Source organism: Melanerpes formicivorus, unplaced genomic scaffold, assembly GCF_026170545.1.
Source record: "Melanerpes formicivorus ecotype bairdi unplaced genomic scaffold, bMelFor1.0.p_v2 SCAF_200, whole genome shotgun sequence".
Classification (NCBI taxonomy): domain Eukaryota; kingdom Metazoa; phylum Chordata; class Aves; order Piciformes; family Picidae; genus Melanerpes; species Melanerpes formicivorus.
Genome location: NW_027142552.1, coordinates 75,667 through 90,167, shown reverse-complemented (window position 1 = coordinate 90,167; position 14,501 = coordinate 75,667). Strand labels below are relative to the sequence as shown.

Genomic DNA, 14,501 nt, shown 5'->3' with positions numbered 1-14,501 from the left:
GGGAGGGGATGGGATGGGAGGGGATGGGATGGAAGGGGAGGGGAGGGGAGGGGATGGGAGTGGGGATGGGAGTGGGGATGGGATGGGGAGGGGATGGGAGGGGAGGGGATGGGAGGGGACAGCAGTGCAGTCTGGCACGGATCCATGACACAGGCCTCTTGCCAGCTGTGTGGAGTAAAGCCCTGTCAGGCCAGACAGAGCTTTGCCTCTCTCATCTCTGGCCCTTGAAGTGTGCCCCTTCCTGTTGGTTTGATGTGGGGGCTTTGGAACAGCAGGGGTGTGCAGAAGCAGCTGGCAGCTGCTGAGGGCTCAGCACAGCACATCAAGTGGTTGGAGCTGTGCTTGGAAGCAGGGAGGTGGAGGCTGAGCTCCTTGGCTGCCAAGCCCTGCAGCTCCTCTCTCAAGAAGAAGAGAAAGGGCAGCAAAGGAGCCAGGGCAAAGTTGCAAGGCTGGCAAGTTGCTGAGCAGGGCTTGGTCCCAGCTGAGATCTCCAAATGTTTGTCTCCTCCCCATTCCCTCCCTCGCTCTGGGGGTGTCCTGCAGGTGCAGAGGGCTGCCTGGACTTTGGAGTCCTGAACGTCCTGGGGAGTGCCAAGCAAGTGCTGACCCTGAGGAACCAAGGGCAGTGCAAGCTTGCATACAGGTTGGTCCAGCTGCCTGCTCTGGGAGTGCCTGGGGCCACCACCTGCCCAGGCCTGCAGTCTGCTGCTCTGCATGGCTGGAGGCTGTTGCCCTGCTGGGGGTGGGCACTGGCACTGTCCTGAGCTCCAGGCTCCAGCCACAGCCCAGTTGCTCACAGCTCAGCAGGCAGCAGAAGGAGAGACCCAGCCCCTGGGCTCTGTGGTGCAGGAAGAAGAGTGTGGCCAGCAGGTCAGGGGACATTCTCCTCTGCCTTTCCTCTGCCCTAGGGAGAGCACATCTGGAGTCCTGGCTCCAGGTCTGGGCTCCCCAGTTCAGGAGAGACTGGGAACTGCTGGGGAGAGTCCAGCAGAGACTAGAGAGATGCTGAGGGGCCTGGAGCAGCTCTGTGAGGAGCAAAGGCTGAGAGCCCTGGGGCTGAGAGCCTGGAGAAGAGCAGCCCCAGAGGGGAGCTGAGCAATGCTCAGCAAGAGACAAAGGAGCTGTGGGGGGCAAGAGGCTGGGGCCAGGCTCTGCTCAGTGGTGCCCTGGGACAGGACAAGGGGCAGTGGGCACAAAGTGGAGCCCAGGAGGTTGCATGTGAAGAGGAGGAGAAAGTTGTTTGGTGTGAGGGTGCTGGAGGCCTGGAGCAGGCTGCCCAGAGAGGTTGTGGAGTCTCCTGGTGTGGAGAGCTTCCAACCCCCCTGGGCACTGTGCTGCTGGGCAAGCTGCTGTGGGTGCCCTGCTGGAGCAGGGGCTTGGACTGATGATGCCCAGAGGTCCCTTCCAACCCCTCCATGCTGGGGTTCCAGGGTTCTGTGCCCCTGAAGTCGAGGCCAGTCCCTGCTGAGCTCTGTTGCCCTCCTTCCAGGGCCAAGTCCTTTCTCTTCAGGAGACTCTTTAGAGCAGGATGAAAAGCCTGGGGGGGGAGGGCAGCTGGCAGCACTCAGCACTGCCTGGCTCTGCCAGGAGCTGGGGCTGGCCTCTTGCCTTTTGTTGCTTGTCACTGGTGCCATGCCCAGTGCTGGCTGTGCTGCTGGCCCCTGGGCTGCTCACTGCAGAGATCTTCTCCTCCCTTCCTCCTTCCTTCCCTGCCCAGGTTCAGGCTGCGTCCCGCAGGCCCCAGCACCCAGGACCTGGCCTCCCACTTCACTGTGCAGCCCCAGCAGGGCCTGCTGCCTCTCTCTGAGCGCCCTGTCGCTGTCCAGCTGCTCTTCCACCCTCAGAGGGAGCTCAGCATTGAGGACAAAGCCGTGCTGCTGTGCCAGGTGAGCTGCCTGGGGCGGGCAGGGTGAGCACAGCCGGGCTGAGGGGGGCAGGAGGACATGGCTCTGCTGGAAGGAGAGCTTCAGCTGGGGACTCTTCTCTCCTCTGTGCACAGCAAAGGCTTTCAGACAGCAGCTGTGCTCCTTCCTGCCTGCCAGGGCCTGGAGGGGCCAGGAAGAAAGCTGGGGCCAGACTTTTGCCCAGGGCTGATGGTTTGGAAGTAGAAGAGGGAGACTGAGCCTGGAGAGGAGGAGCAGGAGGAAATGTTTGACACTGAGGGGGAAGAGAGCCTGGCCCAGGCTGGGCAGAGAGGGGGGAGCTGCCCCATCCCTGGGAGCGTTGCAGGGCAGGCTGTCTGGGGCTCTGGAGCACCTGCTGTGGTGCTGCTCAGCTGAGCAGCTGCTGAGGGCCTGCAGGGAGGTTGAGCAATGACTCTTCCAAGGCCTTCCAGGCTGGGCAGAGAGGCTGGAAATGCAGCTCTGGAGGAGGCCTCCCAAGCAGGGCAGGAGTTGCTGGGCGGCTGGGCTGTGCTGCCAGGACAGAGGCCGCTCTCTGCTTGCAGGTGCTGGAGCCCAGCCTGCGTGCAGGAGGGGAGCCCATGGCCAGCATCCCAGTGAGGCTCTCAGCCAGAGCTGTGCTCAGCCAGTACAGCATCAGCCCTGCGGCGCTGCTCGACTGCGGGGCCATGGCCAGCGGCACCAGGAGAGCCTGCAGCTTCCTGCTGCACAACACAGGCCTCCTGCCCTTCCAGTTCCTCATCTGCAGAGCAGACCAGGGGGCAGCTGAGCCCACAGAGCAAGGGTGAGAGAAGGCCTGCAGCAGCCTTCCTGCTGGAGGGGGCCCCACAGCAGGGCTGGGCTGTGGCAGGCAGGACACACAACCAGGCTGCGCTGTGCCTCCTGGCCTCGGCTTTGGCTTCCTGGCTCCCAGGCCATTGAGGGGCTGGAGTGTGGCCAGAGCAGGGCAAGAGGGCTGCTGAGGGGCCTGGAGCACATGGGCTGTGAGGAGCAGCTGAGGGAGCTGGGGGAGGGCTTCAGCCTGGAGAAGAGGAGGCTCAGGGGAGCCCTTCTGGCTCTCTCCAACTCCCTGCAGGGAGCTGCTTGGAGCCAGGTGGGGCTTGGTCATTTCTCCCAAGTGACAGGAGAAGAGGAAAAGGCCTCAGGTTGTGCCAGGGGAGGGTTAGGGTGGCCATGAGGAAGAACTTCTTCCCCTGGAAGGTTGTCAAGGCCTGGCCCAGGCTGCCCAGGCCAGTGGTGGAGTCCCTGTCCCTGTCCCTGGAGGGCTTTCAAAGCTGCTGCTGAGGGCCATGGAACAGTGGTGCCCTGGTAGTGCTGGGCTCAGGGCTGGACTGGATGATCTGCAAGGTCCCTTCCAGCCAAGCAAGTCCATCTCCTGTGAGCCCTGGCTTATTGCCTGCCTGTGCAGCTGGCTTGTGAGCAGGGTGTAGAAAGAGGCCCCAGGATCCTCCTGGGGATCCTCCTGGCCCTGGGGCTGGAGCCCATCTGTCCATCAGCTGCAGGCACAGGTGGTGCAGGGGGCATGAAGAGCAGGAGGACTTTCCTGCAGGGGGAGGAAGCTTTGGCTTTGCAGGGGGGCAGGAGGAGCTCAGCCTGAGGGATGTTCTCTGCTCTCCCCTCTGGTGCACCCCAAAGGAAGTCCTCCCAGGCCCAGCGGAGGCAGAGCTTGGAGGGAACCTCTGCTGCAGCCAGGCTGAGCTGCAGGCAGGTGAGTGGCTGCTGCTGCCCAGCACAGGCTCCTCCACACTGTGCCCAGGCTGGGGGCTTGTCCCCATGGCGTGGGACACGCTCTGCATGCTGGGCCTGCACCTCTGCTTGGCTTCTTTCTCCCCTCCTGGGCTGTGCTCTGGGCCACGGAGTCCTCCCTGCCTGCCCTGGGCCCAGCTGCAGGCCGAGGCCTGGAGTCCTCCTTGCTGGGAGGCTGAGGGGGAGGCTGTTGGCCATCAGCCTCTGCTGGCTCTCTCTCTGCAGGCTGGCCTCACCCTGGGCATGTTCACTGTGTCCCCTGCCTTTGGCTGCATCCTTGCTGGGGAGCAGCAGCTGGTGAGAGTGGATTGCGCCGCGGGGCCGCCAGGGCCGTGCCAGGAGCAGCTGCTCATCGACATCAGCCACAGGGACCCCAGGGACAACCCTCTTGGCATCCCCTACACCCTGCTGGCCGAGTCCTGCCTTCCAGGTAGGTGCTGCCCACAGCTCCCTGGGGCCAGGCTGCTGCTGCTCAGCACCCAGCCTCAGTCCTGGCAGAGAGCAGCCAGCCTGAGCCCGAGCTCCCCTCTCAGCCTCCTCGCAGGTTCTTGTCAGCTCCAGCAGTGGGAGAGGCTGGGAGGGCTGCCTGGAAGGAGCAGAAGAAAGCCTTTGGTGCTCAGGGTGCCTGAGCTCCCTCCTCACAGGCAGCTCCCCTAGCCAGGGCTGGCTTTGGCAGCTGCCTGGGCAGAAAGGGCTTCTCCAAGGGCGGGAGAGGCCCCCAGGGGGCCCCAGGGGCAGCTCAGCAGGAAGCTTCTCCTTGCTCAGCCCTCCCTCTGCTCTGCTCCGCTCGCAGCCTTCGTGGTCGATGACATCGAGGCCATCTTTGAGGGGCACCAGATCTGCAGCAGCAGCAACCTCTGCCCAGGCCTGCAGAGAGGGCAGGAGCAGCAGGGAGTGTTCCTCACCGACCAGAGGAAGTTCCTCTTCCCTGACGTGCTGGTGGGGCAGCGGGCCACGGCGCGCTTCAGCATCTGCAACAGGAACAGAGTCCCCTGTGATGTGCTGCTCTCCATCAAAGCCAGCCCCAGGAAGGTAGGGACAGGAGGCCTTGGGCACTCTGCAGCCTGCCTGACAGCTGCCCTCTTCCCCAGCCTCGTGGCTTCCTCTTGCCCAGGCTAGGCCAGCTCAGCTGACAGCTGGGCTGCATTCAGCGTGTCCCAGGCAAGGCTTTAGCTCAAGGCCCCTGGGTGCTTGGGGGGAGAGCTGGGGCCTTGTGAGCCTCTCCTGGAAGCACAGAGAGAGGAGGAGCTTGCCCTCAACTTTGAGCCAGGGCTCCCAGCAGAGCCTTTTCACAGTATCACAGTATCACAGTATCACCCAGGTTGGAAAGGACCTCGAGGATCATCGAGTCCAACCTGACACCGCAGACCCCATGACTAGACCATGGCACCAAGTGCCACGTCCAATCTCCCCTTGAACGCCTCCAGGGTCGATGACTCAACCACCTCCCTGGGCAACCCATTCCAATGACGAATGACTCGCTCGGTGAAGAACTTCCTCCTCACCTCGAGTCTGAACCTCCCCTGGCGCAGCTCGAGACTGTGGGGGGGGCTCAGCCTCTTCTCCCAGGGAGCAAGTGCTGGGACAAGAGGCCATGGCCTCAGGTTGTGCCAGGGGAGGGTTAGGTTGGACACGAGGAGCAATTTCCTCCCCTGGAGGCTTGTCAAGGCCTGGCCCAGGCTGCCCAAGGCATCTGCAGGGGGGTTTCAAAGCTGTGGAGCTGTGGTGCTGAGGGCCATGGTTTGGGCTTGCTGGCAGCCCCCTGGCTCAGCCCTGCTTGGGGTTACCCCCTGAGATGGAAGGAGCCTGTCCAAGGAAACAGGCAGGGGGCCAGGCTGCCTGGGGCTGCTCCTCCTCATCCATGCATGGCTGAGGCAGCAGCACCTGGGGAGGAGCTTCCTCCTAAGCCTCCTCTCTTGGCTCCCCCAAGCTGAAGAGCCGCCCTGGCCAGGTGTTCCAGGTGGATCCTGCCCAGCTGTGTGTGCCCAGCTGCTCCCAGGCCTTTGCCACTGTCACCTTCAGCCCACAGAAGGTGCAGAGGTACCAGTGCACCTTTGAGGCCTGCCTTGATGCTCAGAGAAGGTAAGTCACCTCAGGAGAGCTTGGGAGGGAGCTTCCTGACGGCTTCTGGCTCCTGGAGTGGCCTTGGGCAGAGTGCTTAGCACCCCAGCAGGGAGGGGTTTGGAAGGGACCTCTGGGGCTCAGCCAGCCCAACCCCCCTGCCTGAGCAGGGCACCCACAGCAGCTTGCCCAGGACCCCAGGGTGCAGGGGGGGTTGGACTCTCTGCAGAGGAGACTCCCCAAGCTCTCTGGGCAGCCTGCTGCAGGGCTCCAGCAGCCTCCCACTCAAGATCCCCTCTGGGGCTGCTCTTCTCCAGGCTCAGCAGCCCCAGGGCTCTCAGCCTCTGCTGCCCACAGGGATGCTGCAGGGAAATCAGCAGCTGTGGCTCTGAGCTCCAGCAGAGCAGGGAAGGCAATGTCCTGCTGCAGCCTGCAGCAGGGACTGTGAGGGCAGTGGGACATTGACCCAGGCTGCCCGGAGAGGTGGGAGCTGCCCCCTGCTCAGCACCACTGCAGCTCAGGTTGGTTGTGGCTCTCAGCAAGCTGCTGGAGCTGCAGCTGTCCCTGCTGCCTGCAGGGGCTTGGGCTGGATGAGCTTCCAAGGTCCCTTCCAAGGCAAAGCATTGCAGGCTTCTGTGAGCCCGAGGAGCCAGCAGGGGGTGGGGGACTCGGGCAGCAGTGGAGCTGTGCAGCTCCAGCTGAGCTGGAGCTTGCCAAGGACAAAGGATTGGCTGCAGTGGCTCTGTGCCCCGAGGCAGCTGCCCTTGCTGCCTCCTTGCTGCTGTGCTGAGGAGGTGATCTGCTGGATCTCCTGGGGGGCACGAAGAGCTCTGGTGCTGAAGGAGCCATTGGCTCCCCTCTAAAAGAGCTCAGCTCCTCTGCCCTGGGCCCCCTGTGTGGCCTGGGCCTGCCCTGCCCTGGCCCAGCCCTTGAGTGGCTGAGCTGGGGCCAGGTCCAGCAGCTTGCTGCCCTGAGGAGCAGCTCCTTGGAGATCAGCTCCCTGCTGGGGTCACTGAGTTGTGCCTCTGGCTTGGCCACTTCCTGCCGCTCCGCTCCTGCTGCGGGAGGAGAGGAGCCAGGGGGAGCTGTGTCCTGGGGGCCAGGAGCCCCAGGCAGGGCAAGGGCAGCAGCTGGCCCTGGCCTCCCTGCTTGCCAAGTGAGCAATGGCTCTGCTGCCCCTCTCCTGCAGCCCTGCAGCAGGCAGAGCACAGAGCCTGAGCTTCGAGGTCAGCGGCGAGGGGAAGGTGCCGGAGGTGAGGGTCCTGCGCCCGGCGCGGAGGGACAGGAGAGGGAACCCCCTGCTGCTCTTCAGGAAGCTGCCCCTGGGGGCCTGGGAGAAGCTGCCCCTGGTCCTGCAGAACTCTGGCCCTGTCCCTGCCCAGGTGAGCAGCTGCTGAGGGAACTCTGCTCGGGGAACAAGGCTGCTGCTGGGGAGGAGAGGGCCCAGCGCAGCCGGGGGGGTGGGCAGGTGCCCCACGGCTCTGCAGGTGCCCTTGGAGCCCAAAGGAAAGCCTTGGCTTGTGCTCAGAGCCCCTCTGTGGCAGGAGGACGACCTCCTGAGCCTCTGCTGTGGCAAAGCAGTGGGCAGAGGCCTGTTGCCAGCAGCTGCCTCCAGGAAGGTGCCCTCAGCCCTTCCCTTGTGTCCTCCTCTCCTTGGCCTCGGCTGCTGCTGGCCTTGCCGCTCCTGAGCCAGCCCTGGGGCTTGTGCTGCTTCCTTGCTCCCTGCCTCAGGGAACAGCCTGGGAAGGGGCCTCAGAAAGTCTGCTGGAAGCCCCTGGCTGCCTTCTGCTTGCCAGGAAGGGAGTTCCTCTGAGAGAGGCTTTGGAGGGGCAGGGCTTCCCCAGGCTCCCTTCTCCCCTTTTGGCTGGGCTGGAGGTCATCCTCCTGTCCTGCTGGCACTGGCTTGGCTCTGCTCCTGCTTTACCAGGCTCTGCTGAGCCTCACTTGTGGCTTAGTCCCCTTGTGCTCCTCACTTTGGGCCCTCCTGTCCTGCCTGCTGCTGTTTCCATCAGCTCCCAGGGGCTGTGGAGCCTTGGCTTTGGTCTGGTTTCACTCCAGCCTTGTGCTCAGAGCTGTGTTGGAAGGGGGGCAGCACCCTGGGCTCCCTGTGGTGGGACAGCAGCAGCGTGGGCTCAGGCCCTGGGCCATGCTGTGCCCACCCCAGTGTGCTCCTGCTCTTTTCCCAGGTGCTGCTGGACCTGCTGGATGAGGAGGGAGCTTTCTTCTTGAAAGCCAGGCCCAGCACCAAGTGCCTCTACCAGGCTGTGGGCATGGAGGACTCTGCTGGAGAAGGTGAAGTCCTGGAGCATGAGATGTGCTCACCCCCCAGGGAGAATTCCTCTCCTGCTGCTGGCCCTGGGCTGTGTCCTGGGGCTCTCTGGGCTCTTGCAGAGGGACTCTCTGCAGGGTTGCTTTCCTTCTGGCAAGCTCTGGGAAGTGTTTCTCTTCCTCTGGACATGGGGGCTTGAGTCCTGGGGGGCTGTCAGCACCTCAGTGGAGCATCTGAGCTCTCTGCTGCTGCAGGTGGGGAGTCCCCAGCCTGGCAGGAGGCAGCCCCTGAGCCCACAGCCAGCCAGCCAAAGCCCAAGGCACTCTCTGGGTCAGCTCTGCTGAAGGCAGGAGCTGGCTGGCTGCAGCTTGAGCCAGAGCTGAGTGCTGAGCTCAGCTGAGAGCAAGCAGCAGGGAGATTGCTGCTGGGGTCCCAGCCTTGTGAGCCTGGGAGGAAGGTCTGGGAGCATTGGTGAGGCAGGCTGTGCCTAGAGGCAGCTGGGCTTGAAGCTGGGCTCCCTCTTGTGCAGCATGGCAATGTTTGCAGTGCCTCACCTGTCCCTGCTGTCCATCTCTGTGCAGAGAGGAAGCTCCACACTGCTTCCCTGCTCCTGCAGTGTGGGCAGGCAGCAGAACTGGAGGTGCTCTTCAGAGCCAGCCTGCCCCAACGCCTGGAAGGGAAGCTGCAGCTGGCAGTGCTGGACAACCCTGCTGGGGCCAGCACCATCAGGCTGCTGGGGGCAGGCTGCCAGGAGGACTTCAGCCTGGACAACATCCAGGGGCTGGTGGCAGACAGGGAGGAGGAGAACCTCCCTGAGAGCAGCCTGGAGGAGGACAGCCTGGAGGGTAAGAGGAGAGGCTGCCAGGCCGGAGCAGGGCACAGGAATCTCCAGGGCTGGGCTCAGGCTGTGCCGGCGCAGGGCTGGCCCAGATTTAGCAGCCAGCTGCTGTCCCCTGCTGGAGCCTGCAGAGCAGCCTTGCTTGGCAGCCCCAGGGAAGCTGGCCTGCCCAGGCAGGAGCTTGCAGGCCAGCAGGGAGGGCTCCCAGAGAGCAGCTTTGGGCTGAGGACCTCTGCAAGGAGGCCTGCCAGCCCCCGGGGTGCTGTGCAGAGCACAGCTGATCCTCTGTGTCCTCTGGGGGTGGACTGCTGCTGGCTAAGGAATTGCTCACAGCCAGAGGGCAGTGATCAGCAATGTCCAGATGGAGACTGGGGACGAGGGGTGTCCCTCAGGGCTCCATGCTGGGCCCAGAGCAGCCCTGCAGAGAAGGCCTTGGGGGTGCAGAGGGTGAAAGTCTGCCCAGGAGCTGCCCCCTGAGCTCACAGCCCAGGCCCAGCCACGTCCTGGGCTGCAGGTGCCAGAGGAAGGAAGGCTTGGAGAAGGCAGAGCCCTGAGTGTCTGTGGGGTAAGGGGGCAGCTGGGTCTGCCTGCACACTGAGACCTTTCTCTCTCCCTGCCAACAGCTGCCCCAGGGCACCACATCCAGTTTGGGGCCTGTGCCCTGGGCACCCCCTGCTCTGTGACCTTCAGCCTCACCAACCGCAGCAGGGAGCAGGCCCTGCGCTTCCAGTGGCTGCCTGAGGCCCCCTTCCACTTCTGCCCCCAGGTGAGCCTGGCTGTCTCTGCCCCCCTGCTGCCCAGCCCCTGCCTGGCTGTCTCTGCCCCCCTGCTGCCCAGCCCCTGCCTGGCTGTCTCTGCCCCCCTGCTGCCCAGCCCCTGCCTGGCTGTCTCTGTCCCCCTGCTGCCCACCCCCTGCCTGGCTGTCTCTGCCCCCCTGCTGCCCAGCCCCTGCCTGGCTGTCTCTGTCCCCTGCTGCTCACCCCCTGCCTGGCTGTCTCTGTCCCCTGCTGCCCAGCCCCTGCCTGGCTGTCTCTGCCCCCCTGCTGCCCACCCCCTGCCTGGCTGTCTCTGCCCCCCTGCTGCCCAGCCCCTGCCTGGCTGTCTCTGCCCCCCTGCTGCCCACCCCCTGCCTGGCTGTCTCTGCCCCCCTGCTGCCCACCCCCTGCCTGGCTGTCTCTGCCCCCCTGCTGCCCAGCCCCTGCCTGGCTGTCTCTGCCCCCCTGCTGCCCACCCCCTGCCTGGCTGTCTCTGCCCCCCTGCTGCCCACCCCCTGCCTGGCTGTCTCTGCCCCCCTGCTGCTCACCCCCTGCCTGGCTGTCTCTGTCCCCCTGCTGCCCAGCCCCTGCCTGGCTGTCTCTGCCCCCCTGCTGCCCACCCCCTGCCTGGCTGTCTCTGTCCCCCTGCTGCCCAGCCCCTGCCTGGCTGTCTCTGCCCCCCTGCTGCCCAGCCCCTGCCTGGCTGTCTCTGCCCCCCTGCTGCCCAGCCCCTGCCTGGCTGTCTCTGCCCCCCTGCTGCCCACCCCCTGCCTGGCTGTCTCTGCCCCCCTGCTGCTCACCCCCCTGCCTGGCTGTCTCTGCCCCCCTGCTGCTCACCCCCTGCCTGGCTGTCTCTGCCCCCCTGCTGCTCACCCCCTGCCTGGCTGTCTCTGTCCCCCTGCTGCCCAGCCCCTGCCTGGCTGTCTCTGCCCCCCTGCTGCCCACCCCCTGCCTGGCTGTCTCTGTCCCCCTGCTGCCCACCCCCTGCCTGGCTGTCTCTGTCCCCCTGCTGCCTAGCCCCTCCCTGGCTGTCTCTGCCCCCCTGCTGCTCACCCCCTGCCTGGCTGTCTCTGCCCCCCTGCTGCCCACCCCCTGCCTGGCAGCTTCCCAGGAGCTACTGGGGAGCCACCAGGGAGCAGTGAGAGCTCCTTTCAGTGCCACCCAGGAGCTGCCCTCCCTGGTTTGCTGGGGCCAGAAGAGGCTCCATGCTGTGGGAGGTGGCATCCTGTGGTGCTGTTCCTCTCTAGCAAAGCCCAGATGAATACTCAGTCAGATGCAGTTTCACACAGTCCCAGCATGGAGGGGTTGGAAGGGACCTCTGGGCATCATCAGTCCAAGCCCCTGCTCCAGCAGGGCACCCACAGCAGCTTGCCCAGCAGCACAGTGCCCAGGGGGGGTTGGAAGCTCTCCACACCAGCAGACTCCACAACCTCTCTGGGCAGCCTGCTCCAGGCCTCCAGCACCCTCACACCAAACAACTTTCTCCTCCTCTTCCCATGGAACCTCCTGGGGTCCAGTCTGTGCCCACTGCCCCTTGTCCTGTCCCTGGGCACCACTGAGCAGAGCCTGGCCCCAGCCTCTTGTGCCCTCCCCTTTAGCTCTTGCTAAGCTTTGAGAGAACCTCTCTGGGGCTGCTCTTCTCCAGGCTCAACAGCCCCAGGGCTTTCAGCCTCTCCTCACAGAGCTGCTCCTGGCACTGCTGCTCCCCACACCCACAGCCTGCCTGGCCTTGGCAGTGATCCCAGGTTGGTCTTGGCTCTCTGCTTCTCCCTAGGTGGGGCACCTGCATGCTGGCTGTGCCAAAGATGTTACAGTCACCTTGCAGTCAGCAGTGGAGGTCACCTTCCAGAGGCACCCTGTGAGGTGTCTCCTGTCCAGGATCTGCTTCCAGCTGCCCCCAGAGGAGGTCCCTGACTGGGACGACCGCCTGGGCACCCTCAAGTGGGTGGATACCACCAGGGCCCCAGGTGCCAGCTGGCCTCTCAAGAAGAAGGTGAGAAGCACAGCAGCCAAAGCTCCCTGAGCTGCCCCAAGAGGAGCTGCTGCTGGCAGCAGATCTCCCTCTCTGCTGGCCAAGAGCTGCTCTTCCTCCTGGCAGTGACTCCATCCCTGAGGGGAAGCAGCAGAGTGTGTGAGAGGGGAGGAGGCTGCTGGGGGCTCTGAGGGCTCAGCCAAGGTGGGGAAGTCTCTGACAAGAGAGGCTTTGGCCACAGGCAAAGCCTAAGCCAAGAGCTGAAGTGTTGCAGCCTGTCTTGGGTGGGAGCTCACAGTTTTGAACACATTTGCCCAGCCTGCTGCAGCTTGGAAGGGCCCTCTGGAGCTCAGCCAGTCCAAGCCCCTGCTCAAGCAGGGCACCCCCAGCAGCTTGCCCAGCAGCACAGGGGCCAGGGGGGGTGGGGAGCTGTGCAGAGAAGGAGATTGCACAACCCCTCTGGGCAGCCTGCTCCAGGCCTCCAGCACCCTCACCCCAAAGCCTCTTCTCCTCCTGGGTGCCAGTTTGTGCCCATTGCCCCTTGTCTGTCCCTGGGCACCACTGAGCAGAGTCTGGCCCCAGCCTCTTGCCTCCCACCCCCCTGCCCTCCACTTGAGCTGTTGGTCAGCACTGAGCAGATCTCCATTCCCTGGAGGGCAGATCTCTCTCTCTGGTTCAGTGCCTTTGCACTCCCAAGGAGTTCAAGCCCCTGCTGCTTGCTTTGGGGTGCAGAGCAGCAGCAGCAGCACTCTGCTGTGTGTGCTGAGCAGCTCCCTGGCCCCTTGGGGCTGAGCTCTGAGCCTTGTCTGCACCAAGCAGGGCAGCAGAGCTGGCCAGGCCTCTGGAGAAGAGGGCTGATGCTTGGCCTCCACAGGCATCCAGGTCTTTCCCAACCCAACCCTCCTCTGCTGTTGGCTGTGGGCTCTCTGCTGGGGGGATCTCAGCAGCAGCTCCTGCTCTGCCTTTCCTGCTTGTCCAACACACTGCTCTTGGCTGCTGCCTCTGCCCCAGCTGCTGAGCCATTGTCAGACCTGGGCCCCAAAGCTTCTTGCCCAGCAGAGGGACAGCACTCAGAGGCTTCCCAAAGGAGTTGGTTCCCAGCCCCCAGTGCCCTTTCCCAGCCCCCAGCAGCGTGGCTGATGCCCCACAGGAGACTTCTCTCTGGGAAATCCTTGCTGCTAGGACAGGAAGGAAAAGGAGCTGCTGGAGCTGCTCCTTCTTGGGCTGCTCCAGCCCCAGAGCTCCAGGAGGGAAACTGACTCCTGCAGGAGAGGCTGCTGGGTTTCTAGGGGCCAGGAAAAGCAAGGTCAGGCCCTGGGAGCCAGGGGCAGTCCCCAGGGCTGTGTTTGCAGCGCTGGTGGCTTTGGCCAGCAGGTGACCCCCAGCCTCCAGCAGTAGGCTCTCCTGCTGCCCTCTCTGGGGGCTGAGGCCTGGGGATGGCCTTGGTGGCCCCTGGGTGTGGCTGCTGCTGGAGGCTCCCTGCTCAGCCTGGCTCTCTGGGCTCTGCTCAGTGACTCTTCCCTCTTCTCTTGGCAGGTGCTGGAGCCAGAGGCAGAGCCAGCTCACACTGTGCTGGAGGGCAGCAGCCGCGAGGTGCAGCTTCTCCTCAGCGCTGTTGTCACCGGCGCTGAGCTCCAGCTGCCCCCAGAGGAGCTGGGGAAGCCTTCCTCTGCCTCCAATTCAGAAGATAAGGCTCCTCAGGGTTGAGAGGCAGGATGATAGAAGGAATTAATTCATTTCATTCATCATAATTTCCCTGCCCCAAAGGTTAATAAACTTCGTTCTCATTTGTTTGGGCTCGGGGATCCGGTGGGGAATCCCTTCCCCAACACCTTGGTAACGCTAACGATGTGAACACTGTAGAGAGAGGAAGGATTCCCTCTAGAGTGACTGCCCTCCTGGTAGCCAACTCAAAGCTGAAGGGAGAGAGGGTGGTGGTGAATGGTGCCACAGCAGCTGGCAGCCAGGCACCAGTGGTGTGCCCCAGGGATCAGTGCTGGGCCCCATCCTCTTTAACATCTTCATTGATGATCTGGAGGAGGGGATTGAGTCAGGCATCATCACATTTGCAGCTGATACCAAGCTGGGAGCAGATGTTGGTCAGTTAGAGGACAGAAGGGCTCTGCAGAGGGACCTTGCCAGGCTGGACAGATGGGCAGAGGCCAACAGGATGGCATTCAACAAGTCCAAGTGCCAGGGGCTGCACTTTGGCCACAGCAACCCCAGGCAGAGCTACAGGCTGGGGTCAGAGTGGCTGAGAGCTGCCAAACAGAGAGGGACCTGGGGGTGCTGATTGACAGCTGCCTGAACATGAGCCAGCAGTGTGCCCAGGGGGCCAAGAAGGCCAAGGGGATCCTGGCCTGCATCAGGAAGAGTGTGGCCAGCAGGAGCAGGGAAGTCATTGTGCCCTGGGCTCAGCACTGCTGAGGCCACACCTTGAGTCCTGTGTCCAGTTCTGGGCTCCTCAGGTTAGAAAGGACATTGAGAGACTTGAAGGTGTCCAGAGAAGGGCAACAAGGCTGGGGAGAGGCCTTGAGCACAGCCCTGTGAGGAGAGGCTGAGGGAGCTGGGGTTGCTTAGCCTGGAGAAGAGGAGGCTCAGGGGAGACCTTCTTGCTCTCTCCAACTCCCTGAAGGGAGGTTGTAGCCAGGTGGGGGTTGGTCTCTTCTCCCAGGCACCCAGCAGCAGAACAAGAGGACACAGTCTGAAGCTGTGCCAGGGGAGGTTTAGGCTGGAGGTGAGGAGAAAGTTCTTCCCAGAAAGAATAATTTGCCACTGGGCTGTGCTGCCCATGGAGGTGGTGGTGTCCCCATCCCTGGAGGTGTTCAAGCGGGGATTGGATGTGGCACTTGGAGCCATGGTTTAGTTGTCAGGAGGTGTTGGGTGCCAGGTTGGACTTGATGATCTCAAAGGTATTTTCCAACCTCACTGATTGTATGATTCTATGATTTCCTCAGCA

General features: G+C 63.6%; 1 pseudogene; it reads left to right on the top strand.

The window, feature by feature from the left end:
- LOC137457790 (hydrocephalus-inducing protein homolog) overlaps nt 1–13,406 on the top strand; it is a 63,320-nt pseudogene extending 49,914 nt beyond the window's left edge.
- The last annotated feature ends 1,095 nt before the right edge of the window (nt 13,407–14,501 follow it).